This window comes from Vidua macroura, chromosome Z (assembly GCF_024509145.1).
Source record: "Vidua macroura isolate BioBank_ID:100142 chromosome Z, ASM2450914v1, whole genome shotgun sequence".
NCBI classification, from domain to species: Eukaryota; Metazoa; Chordata; class Aves; order Passeriformes; family Viduidae; genus Vidua; species Vidua macroura.
This window is the reverse complement of record NC_071611.1, coordinates 38,396,454-38,403,850: the sequence shown is the minus strand read 5'-3', so window position 1 is coordinate 38,403,850 and position 7,397 is coordinate 38,396,454. Positions and strand designations below refer to the sequence as shown.

General features: G+C 41.1%; 1 long non-coding RNA gene across 1 annotated transcript; it reads left to right on the top strand.

Annotated features, from left to right (window-relative positions):
- The first annotated feature begins 4,999 nt into the window (after positions 1-4,999).
- Positions 5,000-6,663, top strand: LOC128822659 (uncharacterized). Its single transcript, XR_008441541.1, has 3 exons — positions 5,000-5,149; positions 6,413-6,461; positions 6,562-6,663. It is a non-coding gene; the product is annotated as an uncharacterized LOC128822659 (long non-coding RNA).
- Positions 6,664-7,397: the final 734 nt, after the last annotated feature.

Here is a 7,397-nt window from a genome sequence, read left to right as displayed (position 1 = left end):
AAGTAAACTCCAAAAATCTGTTTCATTTTATGTAAGTGCAAAGTAATCTATCAACTCTTTCTAATAAGTTCCTACAGGCAGAGGAACTTCTGAGCAATCAGGAATTACAGGTTTTGAGATTTAATATTTTAAGTCATTTAGATGATGAACATTACAGAAACAGGGAGGATTTTGGAGTTACAATTATCATTGCTTGAGCATTGTTGTGTGAAAATATTGGACAAAAGGCTGAAGAAAGGTAAATTGGATGAAATAAAACCGTTGGGTTTGTATGTGGTGGTATCAGTGGAGCCTGCACCTGCAGCACACATAATACCCAACACACCTGGAAGGCACATGCAGCACTTGGGTGCACATTATGCCTGGGATTCTTGCAATGAGAGCTTGTTTTCTTGTTCTTCTGAAGTGAAGCCTCCATCCTTGGGATTTCCAACTCTGCTGCTAGCATGTCTAAGTTATCACATTTAACTTGTATCTGGAATTTGGACCAATAAATAGTATCAAATATGCACATTTACTGTGAAACGATTGCAGGGAATAGCACTTCAGTATGCTCCTGTTGTAGTCTGTAGCAAAAACAAGTGCTTGGTCCAAAATATTTCTGGTTTAAGAAGTATTTTCATATATGTTTTGTAAAATTACAAGAAACAGCTACTTTTAGCAAACCAAGTGCTTTCAGTTAAGTATGTGTGTGTCTGGAGCTTGAATTAAGGCTTGTATCAACTTACTGTTTTCTAGAGCTGTTCTTGTTGACAGTCATTATAAAGTCCCAAGGTCCTGGCCGTATAGTAGTGCCATGAGTACATACAACCACAATGATCAGCTAACGAGGTGTCAAGGTGATCAGGAGCAGCAGAAGATTGAACTTGTTTTGAAGAGGGGGTTTGTTTAAGGGAAAATAGCACCTAGAGATTTGCGCAAGGAAATTAAAATAGCACCTAGAGATTTTAAAGCGGGAAAATAAAATAACATTGGAAAAAGCATCTGGATATTAGACAGTTATTCAGAGCTCATAATATACTGTGGTACTGTATGCAGCTCTCTCAGTAGCTAAAATTAGGTGATTATGTAAGGAGACCACAGCATCTGAATAGCTACTGTATTGGGTTAATGATGTCACTCATCTTTATTGGGTCACTATGCTATGGCTTGGCCAAGAGGCACCATGAATTCAGCAGCCATGAGATCATAGCCAGTGATTAAACTTAAGTGAAGTAAACACAACAGAGGTTTTATGAGGGGAAGCAAAGCAATTTTCAACCAGACCTCTCCCATCGAGAGTCCCAGGTGACATTGCTGTTATTCCCTGTAAATCTTCAGGAAAGACAATTTTTAGCTTTTAAACCAATGATAATAGAAATGCTATAATGAATCTATCAGTTTATGATCAATTTGGAGAGATCATATGTGCTATTGGTCTTAGCATTTTAACTGCTGGCTATGAAATTAGTTATTTTTGCATTGAGGTCCCATCACTGAGACAATGAATGCTGTACTGCATACATTGTTGACATGTGAAAATAAATGCAGGTATGCCAAAAGTAAAGTAAGAATTAAAGTTTATCCATGCACAGTAATGTGCCTTAGCTTTCTCACCAGATACAATCCAAATTTATTTTCCTGTCATATTCTTCTTACAAGTGATTTATTTGCTCACCTATGTTAGGTACTGTAGCTTTTTCATATTTAGTGGTGGTATATATGCCACACATTTCTCCACGTAGTTACAGAACCTTTTTCTGAATAGTTGCCAATTTTCTGTCATCAAAGATTGAGGAGGATATAAAGGTGTAGATGAAGAAACAGGTTGGTTTCCTCAAATTTTGTGTGATTGTATGGCCCTGTGTTGTTTCTCACTGTGATGGCTCTGATGTCTTCATCTGGAACATGCCTATTGAGATGAGTTTTGGAACTCTCCCCATGAGTTTTGCTATGGGTTTTTGCTTCCAGTGGTCTTGAGTGCTGGTATCACAAGATCTGGCATGCAAAGTCTCTGCAAGGAAGAAACCTGGCAGGAAATGAAGGCTTGTTTATTTCTCAGAAGGTGCCCAGGCCTGCAGAGTCACAGGGTTTTAAAGTGCTAGAAGCAGTTATTTTGGGGATAGCTTGGTGATGAGCAAGGTCGGGGCATTGATGGTGGCTACAGTTTGCAGCCCTGGCAGTACAACTGTGACTGGCCATGCTGTACCTGGCAAGAGCTCTGCTTTCCCAGACCAGAAAGCAAAGGCTGCATTTGGAAACTTGTTCTTTTCCTATATATCTACTCTACTCTTTGAAGTAACTGTTTCCACGTGTTTCCTGTCAGGGCCCTCCAGGCCCCCAGACTCTTTTTTCACTCTGTTTTTTTAACCCAGAAAGCTGCCTGCTTTGGGAAAGTTTGCCTGGGATTGCACTGTACCCATTTGTTTGCAACGAATGAGAAGCATTTTTCATCTTTGCTGAATTATTGTTGCCAGATACCGTGTGTACACATGGTACTGGCCATCTTGCAGTGAGAGCTGGCAAATCTGCAAAGCTGATGTGAACTGCTCCAGTAACTGAAATGTCTCCTTTCAGCCAGACCCCTGCCGAGCTCGGGAAATACACATGCTTTGCTCTCTGTGAGATCTCAAAAAGAAGGCTTTTATAAGCTGGATGGAAATAGTGGTACTGCAGCCCAGCCTCTCAACTCCAAGCACCTTTCTGCTTTCTCCCTGCATTCTCATTCATCCTGCTTGCTGAGCACTTTTGGCAACACAGGCAGCCTACAGCAAGAGCCTGTGGAGAACACTTAGAAAACACATGAGTCACGAGAGTAAAATTGTGTGACTTAATGCAGTCTTAGGACTATCTTATCCAGGGATTTTTTTTCCCTCTAAAGCTGATGATGTGAGGATTGTTGCTATCTTCCATTGCCTTAATTGGGAGGGCTTTGTAGAGGTGAATTATCAGAAAGAAGTAGGTTTTTTTGCTTTTAGTTTCAAATGTCCCATAAAGTGTGTGTGTTTGCCCTGATTAGCATCCCATTGGCTGGCTCGTGGGACTTGTCAGGATGGACACAACATACTTGCAGACCAGTGTTGGAAATGAAGTGCCAGGAGTTGGTAGCTAAGGATTTCTTTCAAAACCTGGTGGGATATTTTGCCCATGCAATGCCAGAGCACTTTGTTTTATGCCTCATCAGGCATGATGAGCTGTGTGGGTTCCACAGAAGAGGTGAGCTGAGCTCCCTTTGTGGCTTGCCATAGGAAGCGTTGGCTGAACGGATGAGTTATCACAAAAGGTTTCCGTTCTGCTGAGCTGACTTCTTCTGGTGGAGAAACTGCTGAGTTTGAAAAAGCTTAGGAAAAACAGTCAATCTGTACTGTTCTTCTTAAAATATTTGTATGTATATTTGGGCATAAAAGCCCAAGAAGCAGAGTATTTGCTTTTTTCCTCTTAATAAACAGTTATCCACGTGAAACCCTGTAAGTATAAATGATGTTGGCAACCACCAAAGCAGCATCACTCTCCTTGATCCTTATGTGCTATTCCTTAGATATGACTCAGAGGACTTGCTTTAATTTTGTCTGCCCTGAAATGGTCAATCAGTTGGATTACATGATCCTTTTATGTCCTTTCCAACAGAAAACACTCTTCTATTCTATTCTAGTCTTTGTATGGACAGTCCCATAGCATCAGTAAGTCTTGTGCACAGTGGAGGCCACTACACATTTACACAGCACCAGCTGGCAGTATCATGGCACTTTTAATTAACTTCTTTGTCCTAAATACAATAATACTGTTGTGGCCTTGACTCTGGACACTCATGTTTTTCATTTATCCTTCAGAAGATGATGAAACAATTTTAGGCTGTGCAATATTTCACCTGCTGCTAAAAGGTGAATGCTATGTAGGAGAATGTCACGCCATGTTACCGATGTCATGTATGAAAAATCTGTGAGATTTTTTTACATTAAATATGGTCAATATCACATATACTCTAAAAGAACAGACAAAAATGTAAAGGTATTTAAAACAATCTTCCCAGAGTAACTATCCTAAAGAGACTACATGAAACAAAGATGCTTCACTGGTTCCTATTAGAACATAATACATTCTCACTCACAGTCAAATACAAACACAGTCTACTACTGAGATTTACCTGCATTGTTCTGTACTAGTCACCTGTTACTGACACGAAGAAATCAGCCTAAGGTGTTACCAAGCCTTTCTTAATATATTAGCAGAAAAAAATCCAAGAGAACTGTTGATTTTGGAGAACATTTTTAAGTATTCCAAATTTTGTTTTGCCAGTTGTCAGAATCAGAAAGGGAGGTTTCTGTACTTCTTGCAAAAAAGTCTCATTATCGCTGACTTGCTCTGGCTTTTAAAATGAGATTCATATTTGTAGCTGAAATGAAAACAGATATCCTTGACAGGAAAACATGTGCTATAAGCAGAATTTGATGTCCTAGATAAACACAAAAAATCTGCTGCAGGGTTTTCTTCAGTTCCTCCCAAACAGCCCCTTGGACTAGCTTAATTTTTTCTTTTTGGTAGGCACCCTGTCCATTTGTGAGCCATAGAAACTTTCCTTTTTGGATACATTTTTGCACTCACCCTCTTGTCTCCTGGCATAGCAGAAACCCTCTTCCATTGACCATCTCAGTGTGGGGGTGGGTGGCATGTGCCGCATTTTGGCTTCTCCCTGAACCCCTTGTGTGCAGCAGCAGCTGGACACTACACACAATACTTTCACCTCAGTGTAAAAAAAAACAAACTTATTTTGGCTGGCACATGATACCTTGTATAGACCAACACAATTTGAGTTAGTCAGGTTCAGACGTGATAGTTGGCAAAAAGTTCTGTGTTAAATAAAGGGGATTCCCAAATGGATGTAACGTGCTGCGTCTGGAGTCATGTTTCTAATGAGTTCCTCACCTAGGACCTGAAAGGAATTTTTCGAAACAGAATGGAAAACAGAAAGGAAAATATTGATGTGCCTCTGTGAAAATCCAGGGTTTGCTCCCGCACAACATCCTGAAGGCAGCATCTTATTCCCTGTGGTCCAGATGGAAGAGAGAAAAGGCACGGGGTGGTGAGAGATATATGTGAGTTCCTCAGGTTGGACAGATCCACGTGGACTACGAAGGTGGAGGTCTGGCAACTCATTGGGACACCAAAATGGGTAGGTAACTGATGAAATGGAGTTTCAGTGGCAGCAGAGAAGCTCTTGCTTGCATTGCACAGAATTAAGTTGCCCCAGAGTACAGGGGAACTCTAATTCACATTGGGCATGTTCTCAGCAAGACAGACCTGCCAAGGATTTTTGGACACCAATAAAACATACGGCTCAGAATGTTCTGAACTGTGAACTGTTGGGTCTGTGATGGGATTCTTAGGGAAAATACCATTCCCAGTTTGCTTTTTTATTCTGTTCCTTTCTTTCCCAGCTGAGGGTCACTGTAAGAAATGGGGTGCTGAGAGATCTTCATCCCACCCTGCCTGTACAGTCACTTTCACCCTCAGAGAACCTGCCTAGTCTTGTGCAAAAAAAGGGAAAGGAGTGTCTGTATCTTTCAAAATGCAACAATTCAAAATTGATCTCTAAGCTGTGAGTTTTTAAAAGAAAATATTTCATCTTCAGATAGAAACTTCTGTTAGAAATAATTCTGAATGTTAACAAGAAGTGTCTGTTGACCCTGTTTGGATCAGAGGGAAATGATATTAACCTGAAATAAGAATTATGGGACATGTTTACAGCATGTGTGAAGCCAGAGATTAATGTGTGAGTCATGAGGCTGTCCAGGAAGATAAAACTGTGGGTGAGTGCCAGTGGGGAAAAAACCCGAGGAGTTAGCAACATGATCAGAGCAGAGTGAAATGCATTAAAGCTCTGGAAATCTTAAAACACATGAAGATGATCGGGTGGCTGGAGCACCTCTCCTTTGCGGACAGGCTAAGACCATTGGGGTTGTTCAGCCTGGAGAAGAGGAGGCTTGAGGGAAATCTTATAGCAGTCTTCCTGCAACTAAAGGCTTACAGGAAAGCTGAAGAGGGACTTTTTATGATTGCATGTAGTGATCGGAAAAGGTGGAATGACTTCACACTGAAATATGGTAGACTTAGGTTGGATATTAGGAAGAAATTCTTTGCTGTGGGGGTGAGGCACTGGAACAGACCTCCCAGAGAAGCTGGGGATGTCCCATCCCTGTGAGTGTTCAAGGACAGATTGGATGGAGCTCTGAGCGACATGGTCTAGTGGGAGGTGTCCTTGCCTGTGGCAGAAGGGTTGAAATGAGGTCACTTTCAAGGTCACTTCCAACCCAAACCATTCTATGAGTCTATGAAACAGAAATAGAAGAAGTGGGGGGATTGTACAAGGATACAGTTTTTCTATTTGTATGTGAATATTACTAAGAAAGTAACCAGCTTTGATATATTTATTCAGACTCCTATGCAGCTGGAGTAACTCCACAACAGTCAATGGAGTAGTGCTGGTGAGGATGTTCGTGACTTTAGTTCTGCCAGGACCACCTGGGGATAATGTATGCAAGTCTGGACCAGGGACTAATATTTGTCCCTTTCCTGAGGTGACAGAGAAGGAAGCTTTCCTCATCAAGTCTGCCAGAAGACAGAAAAACAAAGGTTTGGAGCAGAGGGAGGAAACCTGCACATATGGTGGTGCTCAGATTGCTGTCAAAAGGCTGGAGAAGTGGCAGACAAAACATCAGCTCTTTGGATAATTACAGCAGCCCTTTGCAGCCTTCAAAAGCCCATTGTTTTTTTTCTTCACTTCACTTGTGAGTGAACATTTTGGGGAAATGTGAATAAAATGCTGTCATTTCAGCAGCGAAAAAACCAATAGCAAGTGAAGACATCTCAGTGTTGACCTTGAGTACTGGAGCTGGGTGCCTGACAAAGGAAACTTCCCTGCATCAGGCTGACCTGAGCACCATGTTTCCCTCACTGGCTTCTGCTGCAACTTGTCTGAAAGCCAGTGGGATTTATGCTGCTGGAATATATGGTTTATTTAGCTATTCTTACTTACCCATGAATATACTACTGTATAATTTATTGGAATGTAAGTAGTTCAATCCTGTGATGTTTGTGATAGAAAATCTTCTCTTTGAGCCAGTGGGAAATTTTGTTAGGGTGAGGAGTGCAGGCCTGGCTTCTGCTTTGCCTTTTTTCTTTTCCATTGCAACACAATTAACCTTTTCATTAGAAGAGCTCTGTTCCAAATAAGCAAACTTCTCAATGTGTATTACTGAGCCATTTCAAGTTGTCTCTTGCTTTAAAACAAAACACCTTTGTCCCAGCCGTGCATGACATTTGAAGACCTATTTATACAATGTGTCAGCTCCATTTGTTTTCTTCATCCTGATATTTTCCTCTGTATTTTTAGTTAGCCATCCAGATTGCAATGAACAAGG